This window comes from Lepus europaeus, chromosome 8, assembly GCF_033115175.1.
Source record: "Lepus europaeus isolate LE1 chromosome 8, mLepTim1.pri, whole genome shotgun sequence".
In the NCBI taxonomy this organism is placed as follows: Eukaryota; Metazoa; Chordata; class Mammalia; order Lagomorpha; family Leporidae; genus Lepus; species Lepus europaeus.
The window spans coordinates 92797174-92820075 of record NC_084834.1 but is presented as its reverse complement, the minus strand read 5'-3'; the positions used below and the strand labels follow the sequence as shown (position 1 = coordinate 92820075).

General features: G+C 39.7%; 1 protein-coding gene and 1 pseudogene across 1 annotated transcript in view; both read right to left on the bottom strand.

Moving 5' to 3' along the window:
- Positions 1-22902, bottom strand: part of ARHGAP24 (Rho GTPase activating protein 24) — a 526629-nt gene that overhangs the window by 450497 nt on the left and 53230 nt on the right. The window lies entirely within an intron of this gene.
- Positions 765-11410, bottom strand: LOC133765324 (FMR1-interacting protein NUFIP2-like; annotated as a pseudogene).

Here is a 22902-nt window from a genome sequence, read left to right as displayed (position 1 = left end):
TTTTCACTTCCGTATGTAATCAAGCCAAGTTAACTATGTATCCACCAACTATTCCAGAATTGTAGAACTTCAATGCCCTCCCGTATTCCCATCCCATAAGAAAAAATAAAGAAAGAAAGTAAAAAGAAAAAGAAACAAAGTGTTTACCCCACAACACCACACAGAGGTTGCTTAACTCCTGGCAAGACATGCAAATTATATCCGCTAATAAAAAACAAAACAAAACAAAACAAAAAAACCTGTAAACTTCAGAATTCTTGCAGGGCTTAAAGTAAAAGCAAAAGATCAAGGGAAGAGTAGGGGAAAATGTTTAATTGTTCTAGTTCCCAGTGATTAGTGTATCATTTTAGTCACAGAACAACATACAAAGATTTTAAGTGGATTTGCCTTTCCAGTGGGTCATTTGTTGCCCAAGTTGATGACAGCAGGAACTTCAGAAGCACTTCAGAAGTTTAGTCTATATTCATTAATCACTTGAATTCACACTTAAAAACAAAAACTAACAAAGAAAAAAAAAAAAGCAAAACTATTCAGTACCATGTGTAGTCCTTGAAATAAATTTGAATCCTTAAGAAGTCTAATTACTTTCAGTTGCCTTTTTTAAATAACTATATGTATATGTGTATATATTTGTATATATTATCCTGTGATTCTACTTATGGTTCCTCTGCAGTGTTGCATATCTAAGAGCATAAAAGCCTTGTGTCCCCCATAAACGGTGGCTCTAATGCTGCAGAAAGGTTAAAATTAGGCACTCAGGTCTTTCATTGATCTGGACTAGCCATGGCTTCTTTGTAAGTGATTTTCCTTTTGGGATCTTGCTTCTGCAAATTCCAAGTAGATTCCATTTCTTTAGTGTGATATACGATAGCAGTCCTCAGGTCAAAAGAACCCCAGCTATTATTCCTTTCTAGGCCTCTCTGGTATCTATGTTCTTTGGAGGAGCCCTACAAAGTGTTCGTAGGAGAGGCCAGAGGATTTTTATTTTCTATCTCATAGTCCTTTGAGAGAAACACTAAAGCACCTTGACTACTGGTGTCTGCTTTTTGCAGGTCACCTATATGACTGGGTTCCAAGGATAAGGCTCCACTCTCATTATAGTCTCAGATCTTAGAAAGCTACTCAGAACTTGAGGACTAGTCCATTTCTCCAGCTCATAAGCCTTGGGAAACACAGGATGCTCAGTTCCCGAGGGGATTATTTCAGCTCCCTGTGAAACCAAAGTGGCAGATATTCTCCTTGAAATGTCACCTCCACTACTTTATGATCTGATGACTTCCTAATAACAGTCTCAGGGCCAGCACTGGGCTCATTTATAAATGATAAACCCCGCTGATTCTGGAAGATATCCCCCAGGTTTTGCTGATCGGTCTGAGAGGGCAGATCCACTTGTGCTGTGCTTAAAAGCACAGTTTGCATATTTGAAGGATAAATAAAAAGGCTAGGCTTTGTTTGCTTAACAGCTGCTGAAGTTAGACTCACATCCTGGAGAACTGAATGAGTCCCAGAAGAGAAGGGTGTTAACGTATTAGCAGCAGGAGTTAGCAGTGGCTGGCCCCCTGGAGGATACACACTTGCATCAGTCCCTGCTTCAACAGGCCTGTTAGAAGAGCTGGCAGAAGGAACAGATTTCAGTGCTGGCACAGGAACCTGGGATAACTGACTTAAAGGTTTCTCTCTGTCTCTCTCTCTCACTGTCCACTCTGCCTGTCCAAAAAAAAAAAAAAAAAAAAAAAAAGATTGTGTCTGAGTTTCTCCAGTAGATGATGAAGAGGATGAGGACGAAGATGGTGACACAGAGTTCTGTTTAGTTTTATTGAGGTTTTCCTTAACTTTGCTTGCATAACTTATTTTAGGAAGGATTTAGCACTGCTATTGTCCACTAGAAAAACTGGGGGTGGTTTCAATAGGGTCCACAGGTCCTCCTTGGAGGCAACAGCCGAGGCATGCTTTCCTTTGGGCCAATCATCAGACTTTTTGCTGCTCACACCAGGTTTTATATCTGAGCTTTCCCGAAGCACATCACCCACATCAGGTTTTCCTCAATTTGTGCCTCCAGGCCCAGGTTCATATTTCCAACAGGCTTGGAACCATCTACTCGATTTCCCTTTTGTTCACTATAGTCAGGCTTGAAAGTTCCAAGTCCCTGTTTTAAGGTTGGGACACTGGTCTCTCATTGCATTATTTTGTTCTGCACTAAATTAAGGTTTATACAACCCTTGGCACTAATGTGCACAGCTTTTCTTTTCTTAGGAGTGTTATATCTGCCCTCTGACCCACTACCACCATTATCTGCTCCTTTGCCCATATAACCATTAGCAATATAGCCTGAATTATTTGTTACAACACCATTTGGAATTGCTACCGTATCAGTCTTCTCTACAGACTGGTTCTCTCCAGATTTGTTTTTATAAGACTTCCCATTCTTTTTGTCCATACTGTTTTTTTGAATGAAATTCCTGGTTTTAATTCCTGCTTTCCCAAAGATGCTGGCTTTACAGTCTGCTTCAGGCTAGGGTCTACAACTTGCTGGTTGTCACTGAGGACCCTAGAAATGAGGTTGGTAGCTTCATCAGAACCCAGACTCTTTAAAGATATTTCTCTTTCTCCAGCATTACCATTTAGTTCACCATAGTCTGTTTTCTTCTTCGGCGTTTCCTGGTGCTGCTGGAGGGTGTGTTTCTGCTCATGTTTCAGTGGCTTTGGCTGGGCCTTGGGGCTGCCCTCGGCTCCATGCTGCAGGTATTGGTGAGGCTGCTGGTGGTGGTGGTGGTTGTGGCTGTGGTTGTAGAAATAATAATGGTGGCGGTGGTGTGATTGCTGCTGCTGCTGCTGCTGGGGGTGATGATGCGTGAGGTGGTGGCTGCGATGGTGTTGAGGCTGTGGCTGGCCGGGCTTCTCCTCCACTGAAAGCAGCTGGGACTCCCTGGTTGAGGCTGCGGGCTGCTGCACTGTCAGGACCTGAGACTGCTTCTGAGGGCTCACTTAGGATATCTCTGAATTCTCAATTTAAATGTTACCTTATCATGGAAGCTCCCATTGGCCACCCTTGCTACTACCACTCCCATCCCTCCTCATACTCTATTTGACCTTATTTTATTTTCTCCAAAGCACACAAGGAACTCTTTTCTGGCTTGCTATTTTTTTAAATCTCTCTCTCCCCCTTGGTGTGTGAGCACCCTGGATGGTGGCCTTTTAATGAAGCCACAGTGCAGAGGAGGCAGGGATAGTCTATTAAATCCATAGTCATATGCTGAGTCCATGAATACCCCCTAATTAATACAACACTAAAAAGCACTGAACTATAGAATGGTAACAGATGCACACATATACATTCTACATAGCTAACGAGTCATATAAGAGATTGAATATATAGAAGGTTTTACAAATATGTATATTTGTTGAAAATATGTGGCAAAAATAAGCAGATTTAAAGAACTAGATCTTAGTAGCTGGTTGTAAGCAGAAAAAAGTAAAAACTATAGAAAACTGATGAGTGAAAAGCAGTTCACCTTTTTTTTGTCCCTCATTGTCTTATCACCTCTTTGCTTGAAGACCAAACCAAACTATGGTACCTACAAAGAAGTAAACACTCTAGGTCTAATATTGGGAAGGATCTAATGAAGATTGTTTTAGCCTGAGATAAATTTCAAGAGCCTAACTCTGCTTCTAGGAAGCAACTTAATTTCTTCAAATACATTGAAAGGGCCCTGAGTTTTAATATATGGTTTTCCCTCTGCCTGGACTTCATGGTCAACTTTAGCTCTTCTACCATTGCTTCCCTGTCAGCTGGAAATGCCCATGTCTTGTACCAATGCCACTGCCTTCCCCAGGCAGGAAATTTCCCATATTATTAAATGCTGAGTATTATCACACATGGGCCATATGCTTATTCTTGCCGGTCTTCTATGCCCTCATTCCTTGAACCCAATAGATTGACATATAGTGAAAACGCAAACATTTGTTGATTAAAAGCAAAATGAATGAATAAATGAGTAAATGCTTTTGTCAGTTTTTGAGAGGATCAGTTTCATCCAGAATGTGACGTAAAACTCCTGAAGCAGTTAGCATATACCATTCAAGGATATCATGTCCGATTTTCTCATCTAAACATAACCCAGAGTCAGTGGTTTAAAGCTAAACTGAATTTCAGAAACTATTGAGCAAATTACACTGCCATTTGTGTCACTGCATGAGACACTTAATTGTGATGTGAGTTTAAAATAAAGAAACATTTTTTCTTAAAAATTAAGAATATAAGCATGATGAAAACAAGAGAAATGGAATAAGATACAACAGTCATGAATACAAAGTTTAAAATAGTCACTGAAAGGGCACACCTAGGAGAACTAGGTATTAATTAACTATTAATTCTGTTAATGGAGGATTGTTTTCCTGAGGAAACATTAAAAATAATTTGAAATTAAATTATCTAAAACATCAGAGAAAACACAATAGTAGAAAAATATGTATATGTTGGGATGGATTAGGAATACCAATCTATAATTTACATTTTAAGCTTTTCCATATTCACTTAGTAAGAAACAAAGATTGCTTACTAGGATAAACCTTTTATTAAGGAAAATAAATGTTCTTAAGTATTTACTTTGTTTTGGTTGTATATTTCATGCTTCATCCTTTCTGGAAAAATATGCTCCCTCTATAGGAAGTTTTGATTCAACTAGCAAGAAAAGCTTTATAATATTTATTTAGAAGTGTTCCCCACATCACATCACTCTCTAAGAGACAAGTAAAAATGAAAACCATTTGAGTTCCCAATGCTGATAACCTGAACATAAATAAAAAGTAAATATACTATTATTGATGGGATTAAGAAAGGATTTACAGATATGTGGAAATTGTTCTGCTGTTATGCAAGCTCTTGGCAGACATTATTAATCACCTGGATACACATGCAGAACAACCCCTCTCAATTGTACTCTATACAGTCACAACCAGTCAATCATATATGGACAAGAGAAAAAGACCCATTCTTTAGTTCTGTAAGCAAACTAAGAAATAAAGATATTCCTTAAATCTCAAAGAGAACCTGAGGCATTCTTCCCAAAAGGGATGCTATTTGAATTGAAAAAAAGCAACTTCTTCTCATGAGAACAAGAAAAAATGAATTGCTTTACTAAAGCTCAAAGATAGAAAATATAATTGTACCATGTGATAAAAAGGAAACAAAGAAACAAAACCTGAAGCATGGAATAGGAAATACAATTGTATTTCCTTTTAGTCTATATTAATTAGTCCAGGCCAGCGCCGTGGCTCACTTGGTTAATCCTCCACCTGCGGCGCCAGCATCCCATATGGGTGCCGGGTTCCAGTCCCAGCTGCCCCTCTTCCAGGCCAGCTCTCTGCTATGGCCCGGGAGGGCAGTGGAGGATGGCCCAAGTGCTTGGGCCCTGCACCCACATGGGAGAACACGAGGAAGCACCTGGCTCCTGGCTTCGGATTGGCACAGTGCCAGCCGTGGCAGCCATTTAGGGGGTGAACCAACGGAAGGGAGAACTTTCTCTCTCTCTTTCTCACTAACTCTACCTGTCAATTAAAAAAATAAGAAAATATATTAATTAGTCCAATCTATGATTAGAATCATCAAAAGTAGGTTAGAAACTTCTTCTTTTTTTTTTTTTTTTTTGCTTTGAGATGTTTTTAAAACCAGTCTTAGACGCACAGTAATACTGAGAGAAAAATGGAGATTTTCCATAAACCCTTAGCCCTCACAAAACACAGGGTCCCTTATTACCAGAATTCCCCAGGAAAGTGGTACACCTGTTACAGCTGATTACATGGCATCGTCCCCAGAGTTCGTGGATGTCATTAGGGTTCACTCCTGGTGCTGTGCATTCTCTGGGCCTGGACACATGTATGGGGACATGGATCTCTATTTGCGTGACACAGAGTATGTCACTGCCCTAAAAATCCCCTGCACTCCTATTCATCCTTCTCCTCGGGCCACCTCTGACAACCACTCATCTCTCCACCATCTCAATAGAGAAACTTGACTGTATAAACATCTTGATTTTTAAGCTGTTCTGCATCCTTCCTTTCTCCAACTCATAGTAAAACTGCTTTGAAAAGCTATCTCAGAGAAAAGAGTTTCTAAATATGGAAAGGAATATAATTTCAATATAGAAAGGACGAGGCTGTGATGGCAGGGTTCCGGGGAGTGGTGTGCGCATGGTGGAGGGAGCTGGGCTAGGGAAGAGAAGCAGGTGGGACCTGGAAAGACAGGCTCAGCTGGGGCAATGCCCCTCAGCTGGGTCCTGCCCACACTAGGATAAGAACTTCTGTGCCTCTCACCCATGGAGTCCCTCCTGCTCTGTACCCCAGTGCTTGTATTTTGAAGCCTAGATAAGAGCTTTTCTAAAACACTACTTTTAATATCAGTTTCCTTTCCTGAGTCTAACCCAGGAAAATCAAATGTTGTTGATTATATCATTTCAAATCTCTCTGTGGGGCCAGCTTTTTATTCAGTCATACTTTAAAGAAAATACTTCACAAGTGGGTGAACTTTGAAGAAGACAGTCATTTGTCTCCAATGAACTCTCAGGTTTTCTCCTTCAAATAAAAGCCCTGAGGTTCTTAATGATTTCCAATGAGGACTGCTGATTCTTTGTCAATTAATCCTGCGGCTTGAACATCATCAGGCTTGCTTTGTAAGCTCAGGAAAATTACTGGCTCTCTAAATATATAAATCTTATCCTAATCACTGAACCACAGTTGCTCTCCCAGGGGTTTACTATACTGCTAATACAACTTTTTCATTTGCATCTGAGAAAGGTGGGGAGAAGATGTCCAAGTGAAAACAAATATGCCTTCTGTTCTGTCTTACTGCACATCATAGTGTGGTGAGCTGTGATGCATTAAACTGCAAGTGTTGATAAGGTACTATAATTATCACAAAATTTGAACACATTGTGTCCTTCAAAATAAATAATTAACTTATACTTTAGTTTCAGATAAGCTGAGTAGGAACCTAGCACCTGAATACATTTAATTGGCAATTCAGTGAAAGACAAGTAATTTCTATACAGAGGAAAAAAAAATCTGAAATTAGGCAGTTTAGTGGGACCTATGTTATTTAGGGCATGTTCAGAAACTTATCTTTGGTGGATCTCCTCCCTCATGCCATGTTGTGTTGGTTGGTCCCAGCATCCCACTGCTACAGACATAGGCCTAGACTTGATTACTCGCAGGACCTGAGCATCCTAGCCAGAGTAACTGGCCCTGGGAATGGATGTGTGACTGAAGTGATGCTAAGTGTATCCTTCCTTAGAATAGATACAGAAACACTAGAGGGATAAGCATCTGAGATTGATAGCATTCATTTCCCAGCCCCACAGAGCTAAGCTTTCTGAAAAATAAAGGTATGCAGAGAGAAGCCAATGTGGAAGAAGAATGGAGAGAGAGCCCTGGAATAGCCACCCGAGGTCTAGTCCCTGCTGCTCTGGTTCTTGTGTGTTTTCCTTTGGCCCTGTGAGATATATCTTATTCTTCCCAGTAACGTGAGCAAATAAGTTTTCTGTTGCTGAATCCAATTTGAGTTAGTTTCAATCACTTGCCACATAAGCGTCTATTAACATCGAGGAACAACACTTGATGAACATATTTGTGGGAAATTTTTATTTAAAATAATAACTATCTACAATATATAAAAATTAAGTCAATATGGATCTGAATTCTAAATTTACAAGCAAAAAGTTCTAGAATAAACTATGTAACAATTCACAGCCTAGGAGAACCAATCCCCAGGGACAAGTGTGTGTGTGCCTGTGTGTAGTACACATTCATTTCTTTCTCACAGTAACTTTCTGAAGTATTTACTGTTAATCTTTCTACTTTACAGATGAGGAAACGGAGATACACAAAGGCAGCATCAGTTCTCATGTTAATAGGTGGCTGATTCTACACAACCAAGCATTGGAATTTAAGTAGAATTGATGCAGAGATTGTGCTGTTAACCGCAACTGCACAATGCCTATCAAATATTAAGGGGAAATATATAGAATAGAACACACACATGGATTTAGAAAAATGCAACTCATTCTTTTTTAACTTTTATTTAATAAACATAAATTTCCAAAGTATAACTTTTGGATTATAGCAGCTTTTTTCCCCATAACTTCCCTCCCACCTGCAACCATCCCATCTCCCACCCCCTCTCCCATCCCATTCATATCAAGATTCATCTTCAATTATCTTTATATACAGAAGATCAATTTAGTATATACTAAGTAAAGATTTCAACATTCTTCTGCTAAAACCTACTACCTATGTCTTGCCCCATATACGCACTTTCTGTATGCATAGCCCTATGTTACAGACATATCGCTAATGTTTTCTTTTCTTGATATTTATACACATACTTTCCATTCTGAGATTTTGCTTTTAAAATTGTGAAGCTCAGCAGTCTCTGCCATGCGAACCTCCTACCACAACTGACTGCTCTTTCCCTTTCGGCAAGTTTAGTGCAGCCAAGTGAGAGTCTGGAAGCTGCTTTTTGCCCATCCTGTGCAGGAGCCAGTGAATGTAACACAGCCGTATGCATTACACTTGATATTCTTGGCTCAGGAAAAAACAAATGAGGCACATGTGCTTGGTCCTTTATGACAAAAAGGTTAGCAGTGAATGAGACAAATTCCTTTTTGTTTACAAAAAATGAAACTACAGAGCACTGTGTCTTGTAAGTTAGGAAAGTACAAAGAGATAAGTCCTAAGAATTTCACTATAGCATGACTTCCAAGTGCTCACTCACTCCGGGCACCAATACCTGCATCACCTGTTTTGCACAGTGAGAGCTCCCCAGACACCAGGCAATCACTCATGGAAACCCTAAGTGCAATTTTGCTAGGACCTGAACTGAGGAAAAATACAACACTGAACAACTGTTACGCAAGGATGAATTTAAATAGCAACGGAATTATCTGAGACAGATCAAAGTCACAGAGTTAGGACAACAGTAAGAATGAAATCTACTATATGTTAACATTTCTGACACATTGCTCTAGAAAAAATAATCTCTCTCTCTCTCTCTCTCTCACACACACACACACACACTTTTTCATAAATATTATAAATCACATAAACCCTTTAAAAATAGGGCTAATGTCCCTGTTGTATATACAATCCAAGAGGCTAAAGTAACTTGTCCAAGGCATATATGGCTAGTAAGTATCTGAGAAACGATCTAAACATACATTTTTAAAATCTTGATCCTGAATGGTTTTTCCCCCATTTTATTCCTATTGAACTGCAGTGCTTCATACTCAGATTATCCACAAGCCACCATTTTATGTTTCCCAGCTTTCCAAAAAGTGAAGGGATAAAGGAAAAAGAAAGAGATAGACATTTAAATATTTATTATATCACAGCTTAATGTTATAAAAATATGTGACAAACTTAACAGACCATTGAGGATGTTCTCTAAGAATATTTACTTTTCATAGAGCTGCTTTATAATTTCAAGAATTGAAACCTAAAAAGAGGGCATTAAGTGAGGGGTCATTCACAAAAATTGTAGCATAAAGAATTGCAGAAACAATTCAACTTTCCAACACAGTAACTCTAACACTCAGATTAATTAAATATTAAACCAGTGGCCAATTTCCAATTAATTAGAAAAAATGTTTTCATGCCACCAAAGCTACAATAAACAAAACTCAGATTTGAGATTTAGAAGCCATTGAGTCTTATAGCGCTATAAAATCAGTTATCAGTAGTCCTATCAATAACATAATGCTAAACAACCTAAATTCAGTAAGAAGTTTTCCTTTCCCAGCTACACTAGTGGTTGATATAATTTCCCTGCTTCCACAGCTGTACACATTCCTTTATTCTATCCTCCCTACTCCCACTCTCCCAACCAGTTGGTTTTCCCCCTTGACACTAACGCTTTGCCTCATATCTCAACGACAACTTCATCCTCCTGCTCACTATCTGAGCTCCTAAGGACTCACCTCTCAGTACGACTGCCAGGCTGATAATTCTCAAACATGAATTTTATACAGTCTAAAACTCTCAATAGCTGCCAATGGCAGAGCATATCATGTTCAAACTTCGCCTCAAATTTAAGGTGGCATAATCTAGCCAGCCTACCTTTCCAACTTATTGTTCATTATTTCCCCAACAAGCACCTTATGAAGCAGGCATGCAAATCTGTCTACCCGGTTTAACCCAGACATGCGGTGTTCATTCTTACCCTTTCCTCCTGGAAACTTACTGTAGTCAGAGCAGCAGCATCAACAGAGTGAACAGTCAAATATCATTTGCTATCTACAAGGCAATGCTCTCACTACTTTATATAATTTAACTCTCATAATCCTCACAATTACCTCTTGAAGTAGATGCTATTGTTACCATCATCCCCACTTTACAAAAGCTCCAAAGCAGTTAAGTAACTCATGCAAGTTCAAACAGCTAGTACATGAGAGAGCCAGAATTCAAACTAGGCATTTTGGTTCTAGATTCAACACTCAAGCACTATCAACATCTCTCAATTACCAACTAGTACAATGCATTCATTGTACTTAGCATAATTAGTCATTAATTATTTCATATATGATGCTTTATCCTGTTAATAAAAATTATAAACATATACCAAGCATTGAACATTGTGTTAGCCCCAAGCACAGATGTCTATAGGGAACACCATTGTATGTAAAGATTATATGTGAAAAGAATAAATATGAAAAGCAAATATCCAAAGCATTATGATTAGTTAAAATGTACAAAAATTGATTTCCTATCACCAGCAAAGTGACCTGAAATAGAGCAGGTCTGTGGCCGGAGGATGAAGAGCGGAGCATGTGTTGCCAGAAAGTTCTACATGGGAGGCCCTGCAGGACAGTTCTGCTTGGTTGAAAGACCCCAGATTGAAAACACTGGCTTTGAGGCTATGGTCACCAAGAAAGTGCACTACTTACACTATAGGTTGTAGTTGAATAAAAACAGCTGCATTTCCTAAAGACGTCCTTATTTGCACCTATGGGAAAACGTAAATAATAAAACTTAAATAACGGAAGGTGGATATCACCTCTCACGTTTCAAGAGCCACTGTGGTGATGGACACATGCAGATAATCTGACAGAAGAGCTAAATAAATGTTTCATGATGTTTATGTATATGAGGGTCACCTTTCCACTTTCAAAGAAAGCACAGCTGCATCAGACTTTGTGGAAAAAAAATTAAATTCTTATGCATACAGGCATACAAATTAACTCCAAGTCTAGAAATCTGAATAGGACCCTGATTCCTTTCTAATAGGGTACAAGCCAGATTTTCTAGCTCAAAAATAGTAAAACATATTTCTTTAAGATCCAACTCAAACGTCAAACCCACCTGTGAAGTTGTCTTCGTAATTACTCATGCCTTCTGTATTGTTATAGGATTTTATAAACATCGCTACTGGATCAATGGTCTAATAAGTATTATTTAGGAAATGTGTCTATCAGCAAGTGAACAGAGGAATCAGTTGTAATATAAATGTACCATTATGACAATTCAGCAATGAAAAGGAACTCATAATTCAATTGTGAAATAACATGACTAATTCTCAAAAACATTATGTTCAAGAAGTGAGACACAAAAGAATATATACTGTTGTTAAGAACTGTGAAGGATCTGAGATTTTACTCAGTGTGTGAGATGATGAAAGTTCATGGATGCCAGCAGAAGAGGCAGGACTCCTAGGTCAGAAGGAAGGGACTTTTTTTTAGATAGAGGCAAATAGAGAAAGATTTCCATCTGCTGGTTCACTCCCCAAGTAGGGTAGGCAAAGCCAGGAGCCAGGAACTCAACCCAGGTCTCCCACGTGAGTGACAGCTATCATCACTGCCTCCCAGGGTCCATAAAAGCAGAAAGGTGGAATCAGGAGCCAGTGTCAGGACCAGACCCAGCAGTCTAAGATGGGATGAAGGCATCCTAACTGGGAGGCTTAACTGCTAGACTCAGGGCTCAACCCGGAAATTAGGGACTTTATTACTCACAGCAATAGTAGTAGTCGCAAGAGTGTCACACCTGAACAAACGCTGAATTATGTTACAGAAAAAAAACCTTGAGCCTTGGAGAGCTGAATCTATTAAAATGGACAAGAAGTCTGCCCAACCTTTACCCCAGGGGGGCGCATTATCTGTTGAAACTACACAATAACAAGCCTATTCTTTTCTCAGGAGAAAGACATCTGTATCTTCCAAGCTGTTCACACACAAACACCTGTGGAAAACGAATCATTTTCCTTTGCAGTCAGTGCCTCTGCTCACAGGACATCCAGAATCCTCACAGAATCCAGAAACCATCACAGCCAATGGTTTCCTAGTAGCTGTATGTTTTCATTCATATAATTTTCTGAAATAGACAAAACTACAGTAGAGGGGGGGAAATCAGTATAATCATTGCAAGGAACCAAAGGTGACTATAAAGATTTACAAAGGAAATTAAAATTTCTGGGATGAAGGCAATATTCTATATTTTATATAGGGTGGTGGTTTCAGGGTGTGTGTGTGGTGTGTGTGTGTACGTGTGTGCATGTATTTGTATGAAAAGTGTACATGGACTGCTGCTTGTAACTTATAACCCAATGAATTTGATATAGAAACAAAGGTATGCTGACTATAACTTCTGGACAGCTATCCTCTCAAGGACAAAAGTTTTGTCACATCTTGCTAAGAACTGACAAAAAATTAGCCAATTGCATATTCTCAGTAGGTTCTCAATAAATGTGCCATACTGAATTAATGATTAAAATGGGACTCTGAGCATTCCTATTTGTTCCAGGTTAATTTAAAAAGCCACTACTTATTATTATTATTTTTTTGACAGGCAGAGTTAGACAGTGAAAGAGACAGAGAGGAAGGCCTTCCTTCCGTTGGTTCAAACCCAAATGGCTGCTACGGCCAGCGTGCTGCGCCGATCCGAAGCCGGGAGCCAGGTGCTTCCTCCTGGTCTCCCATGCGGGTGCAGGGCCCAAGCACTTGGGCCATCCTCCACTGCACTCCCGGGCCACAGCAGAGAGCTGGACAGGAAGAGGGGCAACGGGGACAGAATCCAGCACCCCGACAGGGACTAGACCTGGGGTGCTGGTGCCGCAGGCAGAGGAATTAGCCTAGTGAGTCACGAAACAGGCCACTACTTATTATTTTTAAATTTTCACTTCTTTTTTTTTTTTTTTTTTTTGTATTTTTGACAGGCAGGTGGACAGTGAGAGAGAGAGAGACAGAGAGAAAGGTCTTCCTTTGCCGTTGGTTCACCCTCCAATGGCCGCCGCCGTAGCGCGCTGCGGCCGGCACACCGCGCTGATCCGATGGCAGGAGCCAGGTGCTTCTCCTGGTCTCCCATGGGGTGCAGGGCCCAAGGACTTGGGCCACCCTCCACTGCACTCCCTGGCCACAGCAGAGAGCTGGCCTGGAAGAGGGGCAACCGGGACAGGATCGGTGCCCTGACCGGGACTAGAACCCGGTGTGCCGGTGCCGCAAGGCGGAGGATTAGCCTAGTGAGCCATGGCGCCGGCCTAAATTTTCACTTCTGTTGCCTGCTATTGACATGTGTACATCAAGAGGTCATAATATATTGTATGTATTTTTTAAAGAAATTCTCTAAATACTAAATTATTTGATACAGAATAATGTTAATAATATGGTGAATTATTTAAAAATATAAGTTCATGCCAACATAAAAAGGTTATTTGAAAGAACATTGTTCTCCATATATACACACGTCAAATCTTCAGAACGAAAATAATAGAAATTTTTCAAATTTAAGTTATGAAGACTTTTTTCCCATTTTTTCTCCACTTAACTAATTTAAAATTACTTGTGCCTTAAGCGGTAACTTAAATAGCAAAATCTAAAGAGCAAAATGTACTCATTTCATATATATAACAAAGTTTCAAATGTTTTCTTATTTACATCTCCTAGATATGATTTTTCAATTCATTTTATATTATTTATTCTTTCAAACAATTCTTTTTGACCTTCACTAATTCATTGGACTATAATTAATGGCCACCATGATATCTGTACAATTAACAAAATTAATAGTATATTCTTAAATTCATCTAAAGCCAATACATAATCAGATTTCTCTGGCTGTATCTAAAAGTCTTCATACTTTTGTATTGTCTGAATCAAATTTCTATAAGGGATACATACTGTATTTAGTGGTCATTTCCTGTAGCCGTTGATTTCTCCACAATGTAGCATTGGGTTCGTTTCTGAGAAGAGCAGCGTGGTGGGGGCAAGAGGCGCGGAGTCAACACACAGACCCCGGGAGTCCGGTGAGAGCAGGCTTGAGGCGAGCAGCCTGCAGACTCGTTTATTACAGTTGATACAACAGCTTATATAGCCAAGACCAGCCAATCTGGTCAAGGGGCGGTCTATACCCCAACCAATCACAGCCTGTTGCCAGGCAGTTTCCAGAGCCATCCAATCACAGCCTGTCGCCAGGCAGTTTCAAATCCATCCAATCACAGCCTGTTGCCAGGCAGTTTCCAGAGCCATCCAATCACAGCCTGTCGCCAGGCAGTTTCAAATCCATCCAATCACAGCCTGTCGCCAGGCAGTTTCCAGAGCCATCCAATCACAGCCTGTCGCCAGGCAGTTTCAAAGCCATTCCTGACTAACTGACGCTCGCTTGCCAGTGGCCACCTTGGCATGGCCTTCTCATTCCACTACATTTCCCCCTTTTCGTTTATTTTTGAGCAACGGGAGGCATGATTCTTGGCCATACCATTGTTGACCCCGTTTCCATGTGGTCTCCGTACGCAGCTGTGCCTGTCTTAGGTTGTCCCCCAGGGGATCTTACCCGTCATTGACTAACCAGCGCTCAAATCGAGAGACCACCCTCCAGTTTGTTGGGGATGCCAGGAAATAGGACACCTACGGCGAAACTGCCCAAATGCTGCAAAATGGGGCAAACCCAAAACACTGTGTCCCAGATGTAAAAAAGGCTTTCATTGGGCAAAAGATTGCAAGACCAAACCTTTAAACTCCCAGTGGGGCGGCCCTCAGCCCAGCAAGTAAGAGGGAGTCCCACTACCATTAACTGGTCGATGCCCATCTTCAATCTGAGACCAAAATTGACCCTATATTTAGATGACATTGCCTTTGTAGGTTTAATTGATACGGGAGCAGATGTTACTGTTTTAAAAGCTAGGGATGCAAGAAAAATACAACATTGGAAGACAGCACCCGGACCTGACCTCCAAGGTGTTGGAGGATTAAAATTGGCTGATCAAGTCATCACGCCCGTAACTTGGCGAGATGACAATGGAGATACAGGAACCATCTTTCCACTAATTGCTGAGGTTTCCATGACCTTATGGGGGAGAGATGTGCTCTCACAAATGCAAGCGGTCCTTACTACGGATCACAAATCTCCACAAGCCAGCAGCTTTAATGGAGAACCTACAAGTAAGATTCACCCCCAATTCTAGGGGCCACTGCTCACCTCATACAAAAGCCAAGCCCAATCCCCATTGAATGGGAAAAAACAGGAAACATCTGGGTAGAGCAGTGGCCAATATTACAACCCAAACTTAGCATCCTTAAAGAATTGGTACAGGAACAATTGGAAAAGGGACACATAGAACCCTCCACTAGCCCTCATAACACGCCCATTTTTGTGATACCAAAAAAACAGGGAAAATATAGGCTTCTACAGGATTTGAGAGCTATTAACAAAAATATAAAAAAGATGGGAACATTCCAGGCCGGCATTCCCCATCCAGGGGCCATTCCTAACGGATACCACATAGTTACCATTGATATCAAAGATTGCTTCTTTTCCATCCCCATTGCAGAGCAGGATAAGGCTTACTTTGCCTTTACAGTATGGGAGCCCAATTTCCAGCTCCCTGCAAAAAGATTCCAGTGGACAGTACTCCCACAAGGCATGAAAAATAGCCCTGCCATTTGTCAAAGATATGTTTCTCATGCGACCAGTACACTTAAAGATCAGTGCTTGGTCATACATTATATGGATGATATCTTACTCCTTAGCCAAGATGGACCAGTAAATATATTTTCGGACAGCAAATACTCAGTACAGGTAGCAAAGACGATCCCTTTTGCAATCTTTAACCCGACCAGTAAACCAATTGACCAGATGTTCACAACACTTAAAGAGCTAACTGAGAACAGAAAATACCCATGGTATATCTCACACGTAAGATCACATACTGGGTTACCTGGCTTTATTTTCCAAGGCAACAGAAAGGTTGATCGTCTTATCTCCTGCAACACGGCTTCCATTGGACACTTAGAACAAGCCCGTATTTTACACCAAAAATTTCATATGTCAGCAAGCAACATAAAATTGCTTTTCCCAGAGCTAACAATGAGCCAATGCAAACACCTAGTGCACTCTTGCAAGAATTGTGCACCCCTCGCCCCATTAGGCCCACTGCAACAAGCAGGAGTGAACCCACGAGGCCTTGCTCCTAATAAACTATGGCAAGTGGACATCACCCACATTAATTCCTTTGGTAAACTTAAGTTTGTTCATGTGGTGGTAGATACTTATTCAAAGGCTGTATTTGCAACTGCCCAATCCGGAGAAAAGGCTAGTAATGTGATAAAGGCAGTTAAATCAGCCATGCTGGTCCTTGGTGTCCCCTGGACCATAAAGACTGATAATGGGCCAGCGTATACATCACAGGAATTTACTTCCTTCCTGAAATCTTGGAACATACAGTCTGCTACAGGTATCCCATACAACCCACAGGGACAGGCAATTATTGAAAGAACTCATAGGACGATTAAAGATCTCTTACAAAGGCAAAAAAATAATCATATACCCTCAGACCCACAGCTTGCTTTGACTGAGGTCCTTTTCACTATCAATTTTCTTACTTTTGATTCCCAAGGGATCAGCCCAGCTTATAAACACTGGGGATCCTTTCCATCCCAGACCCCAGCCCCTATGGTTAGATGGAAAGACCCCCTGACAGGAGAATGGAAAGGACCACACCCCCTGCTAACCAAAGGTCGAGGATATGCTTGTGTCTTTCCAGAGAATGCAGAACAGCCCATTTGGGTACCAGCCAGAAACATCAAGCCTGCAACTGACAGCCAACCAGAACCAGCTGAACAAGACCAAGACTCCACCTTGTTAGCAGACGCTCCTGCCCTATCATCCTACCGTGAGAAACTGCCCAAAGCCACATCTGTTACCATTGTGTACCCCACTAGCTCTGCTCAGCCACTCAAATGGCCCACAGCCTGTGTGTGGTCATGCCATTCCTGATAACCATTATTCCTCATTCCTACCCCTATCTGAGCAAGCAATCCTGTGGTCTCTCGATTTGAGCGCTGGTTAGTCAATGACGGGTAAGATCCCCTGGGGGACAACCTAAGACAGGCACAGCTGCGTACGGAGACCACATGGAAACGGGGTCAACAATGGTATGGCCAAGAATCATGCCTCCCGTTGCTCAAAAATAAACGAAAAGGGGGAAATGTAGTGGAATGAGAAGGCCATGCCAAGGTGGCCACTGGCAAGCGAGCGTCAGTTAGTCAGGAATGGCTTTGAAACTGCCTGGCGACAGGCTGTGATTGGATGGCTCTGGAAACTGCCTGGCGACAGGCTGTGATTGGATGGATTTGAAACTGCCTGGCGACAGGCTGTGATTGGATGGCTCTGGAAACTGCCTGGCAACAGGCTGTGATTGGATGGATTTGAAACTGCCTGGCGACAGGCTGTGATTGGATGGCTCTGGAAACTGCCTGGCAACAGGCTGTGATTGGTTGGGGTATAGACCGCCCCTTGACCAGATTGGCTGGTCTTGGCTATATAAGCTGTTGTATCAACTGTAATAAACGAGTCTGCAGGCTGCTCGCCTCAAGCCTGCTCTCACCGGACTCCCGGGGTCTGTGTGTTGACTCCGCGCCTCTTGCCCCCACCACACTGCTCTTCTCAGAAACGAACCCACTGCAACATTGTGGAGAATTCAACGGCTACATCTTCCTATTTGTGTCAAACAAAATTTTAACGGGAATTATAATAGCCAACCTACCTGGAGTTGAGGAGGTACCTCATTGTGATTTTCATTTGCATTTCCCTAATGATAAGAGGTGTTGAGCATCTTTTCAAGTACCTGTTGTCTGTTTGTATATCTGTTTTTGAGAAATGTCTGTTTAGATCTACCACACACTTTTAGTAGGATTATTGAGTGCTACATGTTTGAGAGTTAAATATATTTAAACTGATTACACAATGCATACATATGCTTAAATATCACAAATATCCCATAAATAAGTATAATTTTATTAAAAGATTTTAATATGACTTCAGTAATTCCCTTAGCTCATATTAAAACATGTTTGATATATCAGTTAAAAATAAAAATAATTTTTACAATGTTTGAAAAGGTAGGTCATTAAACTTTAAAAAGGTTAGCTTAATACAATTAAATTGCAAGTTTAAAAATTAGTCTTATCCTTACATTTTATTATGTTATCTTTTATTTTTCCACAGAAAACTTAAAAAGATAAAATTCTCATGCTTGCTAAATGGAACATACAAGGAACCATTTTATCTTCACTTCTATCAAAACACTATCTTGCACTGGATGTACCTTTGCTGTACAGATAAACCAACCATCCTTTAGTTCAGTTAGAGATCATACCAAGTTCCATAGTTAGGGGCAGACATTTTCATATGTTTTGGTAAATTGTCATATTCCATAATGTATTTATATTTTACATATCCCCTTAATTGGCCACAGATTCAGGGACCATATATGCTCAATACTTATTAGCAGCGATATGGGAAAATTAGAAGAACACTTTGCAAAAGTTATAAGGATGCAAAATAGGCCATTAATAATGTTAAGCAAAATGAATGCCAATATTTACAATGATATCCTTTATCATTGTAAAATAAAACCAATCTTCCATTACAAACTGTGAAGCATGTGTTAACTAATATAAAAGATTAATTTTTATATTTGAATATGTCCAGTAGCTGAATGGAAATATATTTATTTATTTATTTCTGAACTGATAGCATGCTCTCAAAAAAGTAACAGTAAATATACACTAAACTCCAATATAGATTCATATAACTGAAAAATGTTTTCAGAATTTAGCTAGTTTTTTGTTCCTTGGTAGAACTGTTAAAAGTCAAAGAGTCATTTTTCAAAAGAGGAAATCCAAATGGCCAACAGACACATGAGAAAATGTTCAGGATCACTAGCAATCAGGGAAATGCAAATCAAAACCACAATGAGGTTTCACCTCACCCTGGTTAGAATGGTTCACATACAGAAATCAACCAACAACAGATGCTGGTGAGGATGTGGGGAAAAAGGGACACTAACCCACTGTTGGTGGGAATACAAACTGTTAAAGCCACTATGGAAGTCAGTCTGGAGATTCCTCAGAAACCTGAAAATAACCCTACCATACAACCCAGCCATTCTACTCCTTGAAATTTACCCAAAGGAAATAAATTGGCAAATAAAACAGCTGTCTGCACCTTAATGTTTATTGCAGCTCAATTCACAATATCTAAGACATGGAATCAACCTAAATGCCCATCAACAGTAGACTGGATAAAGAAATTATGGAATATGTGCTCTATAGAATGCCATACAGCAGTTAAAAAAAAATGAAATCCAGTTATTTGCAACAAAATGGAGGAATCTGGAAGACATCATGCTGAGTGAAATAAGCCAGTCCCAAAGGGACAAATATCATATGTTCTCCCTGATCAGTGACAACTAACCAAGCACCAAAAAGGAAACCTGGTGAAGTGAAATAGACACTATGAGAAACAATGACTTGATCAGCCCTTGTCCTGACTGTTGATGAACAACTTAATACTTTATCCCGTTTAGTGTTTTTTTTTTTCTTTTTTATTCTACTCAATACTATTGTTTGAACTCTTTAATTAACACAAAATTACTCTTAGGTGTTTAAATTTAACTGAAAAGTGATCCCTGTTAAATATAAGAGTGGGAATAAGAGAGGGAGAAGATGTACAGTTAGGCACATGCTCAATCGGAGTTGCCCCGAATGGTAGAGTTAGTACATGCCTGGGGACTCCATTTCAATCTCATCAAGGTGGCACGTACCAATGCCATCTCACTAGTCAAAGAAAGTTATTGGAGGGGTGGGGAAGCCACTGTAATCCAGAAGTTGTACTTAGGAAATTTATATTTGTTAAATAAAAGTTTAAAAAAAAGTCAATGAGTTATGATACAAAGTTCATACTTTTACGTCAGTAATTCAATTATGAGTCAAGGAGGTTCACAGAGATACAATTCTGCCAGTGAGGAGGCAGGGTTCAGTGACCACCCTCTTAGAGATGGTCACTCAGAGGCCATTACAGAGTATAATTGTCCCCAATCCTGAACCTTCTGATTAAGTTCAACTACACCAAATTGCTGATATCTGATACATTATGACCTGCAAAGATAGAAAAATCATGATTGAACATAATATAAAGGCAAAATAAAACATACAACTGCAGTGTACTCCAAATACATTGTTCCTTTGTAGCCTTTTATTGACTGGTTTATCTGCCCAAAATAGATAGCAATGTTATACTTCCTTTCTTGAGCCTCTGTTATGTAAATAGAGCAGTACCATGCACACACACCCCATCCATGCTTCTACTTTCTGCAATTTCAGATACCTTAATTAAACTCTGGACAAAAAAAATTACATAGAATACTTCAGACATAAATAATTCATAACTTTTAAATTGTCTTAGCTGAATATAGATCAGCTGAATTAATAAATCATGTATATTTTAGTTCACATCTTAGAGACTATGCCAAATTCTATTGTAGGGAGCAAATATTTTCTCATTTTGCTTATGAACTTTCATATACTATTGCATATGTACCATAATAGTCCACAAATTCAATCATGTATAGGCTACATATTCATTAGCAGCAATATGAAAAAAGTAGACACTCTTTACAAAAAGTTGTAAGAATCCAAAGGTCACTAATAATGTAAAGCAAATTTGAATGCTGATATTTACAATAAGGTCCTTTATCATTGTATTCTGAGTAGTGTAAGAAATCTTGCATCATCTTGCTCTATCCTAGCCAGGACAAAAATCATTCCTTTGTTCAGTGAATCCACATGATATACACTCCCCACCTGTTAATCACTTAGTAGTTGTCTGGATTATCAGATTAGTTATTGAGGTATCAATGTGCTTATGTTCGAGTAACCCTTATTTTACTTGCCCCATAGCACAAGAAGAGTGATGCTGGCAGTTTTATGACAGTCTATTGTTATGATTGTTCTATTTTATTTTTAGTGATTATTGTTAGTCTCTTACCAGTAAGAAACTTAAAATGAAACATTATCACAGTTCTATACATACAGAAAAAAACAGAGTATACCCAGGATTTGGTCTCAAGCATGCACTGAGGATCTTGCAATGTATCCCCCAAGGCTAATATGGGACCATATATTTCAGACCTGAGTATCTAAATTATCTGTGTCCTAGCTTACTTCATACCTCAAAGGGCTAGGAAGGAGAAGTCAGTGAAAACATTATTGGGTTCTCCTTCTGACCAACTATGAATGATTACAGGGTAAAACATAAATGTCTTTGCCCAAGTACACATCTTTACTAAATTATCAAGTTATCTTTCAGGCTTGGTACATGTATCTGTACATTTTTAAAAAGTACCTTTCCATCAGAATTTAGTGAAGGAAAACCCTGACACCAAAATACATACAAAAAGATAGCAGTTGATTAAGTGAGTTACACACACCAAATCTGGGCTTTCTTTGCACATACTGAATGCCTGTTTTTAAGCTTCTCAATTTTCAAATTGGAAAGCAGTCTTGAAGGGCAAAATTTCAGTAATTAAATTATCTTCACTCAGTAATATACGGGCTACTAAAAGCAAGATAGTATTGCAATTTGAAATAAAGCAAGCTTGAAGATGCCAAAAGTTAATTACAATGCTTAAGAAAGTTTTCTGCAAAGAGATAAACACAAGCAAAAGAAATGATTGAAAACTCAATACTTTTTCTAGACATCATAACCTAGTTTACCCTAGAGAATACTTTCAAAATTTAGCAACAACATTACATTTTTTCTTACAGGAATCCTTCAACTGTGTATGGATTTTTACAGCTGAGTTGTTTTGATTGCCTTCGTTCCTTCATACTAAAGTCCCATACTGCTATTGCTCAGAATAAAGACCTCCTACCCAACACGCAAGGAGTACCTAGGTTTGATATCGAGATCCAGTTCCTGATTCCAGCTTTCTGCTGATGTGGATCCTGGGGGTTAGCAGTGATGGCTCAAGTAACTGGGTTCCTGTCACTCACATAGGAGACCTAGATGGGTTCCTGGCTCCTTGCTACACCTTGGTCCAGTTTTGCTATTGCATGCATTTAGACTGTGAAACAATGGGTGGGAGTGTGTCTCCTTCTACCCCTCAAGGAATAAAGTTTTTTGAAACAAAAAAATAGCAAAACAATGAATTTTGGAGTATTATTGGCTAGGCACAAGAGGAGAGCACCTACATTAATGCTTGATCTGTTTTTCTCCAATGGTATCTTAGGCCTCAAACTTACCTTACCAACCCACTGGAAAACTTCTCAAGGTCAAGGGTTGTGTCTTATAATCCCCTTATATATAACCCTGAATTGAACATAAAATAGGTGCTCCATATGTACATGTTTACTGATTAAAATGTGGATATGAAAACTACAAAAACAGTAGAATATAGAATATCTACTATAGTATAGTGCTCAGAAAAGATGATTTTCTTTCTCTGGATTAATTTTTTTCCTTGAGTACATTGGGGGGAAATAATGAGGACTTCTCTTAAAGAATTTTCTTAGACACCAAGTATCCCAGGTTGTTAACAGTATATAGGCAACAGATTCTTGCAGCTTTGAATATTGATTTTTGGCA